At 30.6% G+C, this 1090-nt stretch overlaps 1 protein-coding gene across 1 annotated transcript in view; it reads left to right on the plus strand.

Moving 5' to 3' along the window:
• Window positions 1-642: 642 nt before the first annotated feature.
• The window catches only part of LOC108686541 (3-oxoacyl-[acyl-carrier-protein] reductase FabG-like), an 8290-nt gene continuing 7842 nt past the window's right edge, over window positions 643-1090 (plus strand). Inside the window, exon 1 of the mRNA XM_018191901.1 lies at window positions 643-719. The gene's annotated coding sequence lies outside the window, so the exon portion shown is untranslated. The remainder of the gene's footprint in view (window positions 720-1090) is intronic.

Consider the following 1090-nt stretch of genomic DNA (forward strand, 5'->3'; position numbering starts at 1 on the left):
CAAATATTTTCAAGCATTTGATGGATTAAAGAAGAAAAAATTTAGAAGAAAGAATTTTACAAATTAAAGAATTTTACCAATTAAAACGCTTCAAATCATTTGTAGCATCGCATTGACCGTATATGCTCTAAGAAGTTCACTGAATGCAGTCAATGAGCGCGTTCAAATCAAAGCAGCTAAGTCCGTTCATCGAGCAATTAAACATGATTGGTTGGATCCGCAGGTAAGAACCAATCATACTCATCCGCTCGATAAGCATGCCTAGTCACTTTACTGTTTTGAACTCGTCCATTGACATAGATTCTAGTTGGATAGAAAATGACGGACTTAGGTCTTATGGTTTCTGCACATAGAACACTTGCCGCGTGGTAGAAGTTGGCGTGATATCCAATCAATCTCTCTCTCGATTAACGTGTTAAGCTAGTTCTATATTAGTTGCAAGCTTGTTGCGCAGATCGCAAATTTGTTGTGACAGCCAATATAAAGTTTTGATTTCAAAATGCAAGCTTCAGATTGGCTGTCGCAACTTGCGATCAGCTTCCAACTAATGTAGAACTGGCTTTATGTGTTATGCAAGAGCTGTGCTCTCCACTTATGACATTTTATGTGCGTCTTTGAAGGAAAAATGCGATTGGATAATTTTTTTATGCGGCTATGCAAGTTGTGTGAATATATCCTTAATATACAGCTGAACGTGTTCACGGTGTATATAAAATACGGTAAGAATATGTTAAATTATAAATGTTAAAAAATATGTTTCATTATTGTCAAATATTCTACTATGATGTTAAATAGTATTAACAAACTGCATAATTAAATGTTATTAAGGAAAAAAACAATTATTTGTTTGTAAGATATGAGAATAAAGTTAGTATTATAAGCCTAATTCTATCACAATAAATAATCTAATGTTGTAGGACAGTTCTTTCTTATTTTTTCAAATTTGAATTTGTAAAAGAAACAATGCTAAAATTATACTTTCAATTTTTATCCTTTCATCAAAATTATACATTTTTTATTAATATATATATATAATGGACATATATTTTATATATAATTATATATAAAGTATGTCAATGTTTTATATAAT

Source organism: Atta colombica, unplaced genomic scaffold (assembly GCF_001594045.1).
Source record: "Atta colombica isolate Treedump-2 unplaced genomic scaffold, Acol1.0 scaffold187, whole genome shotgun sequence".
NCBI lineage: Eukaryota > Metazoa > Arthropoda > Insecta > Hymenoptera > Formicidae > Atta > Atta colombica.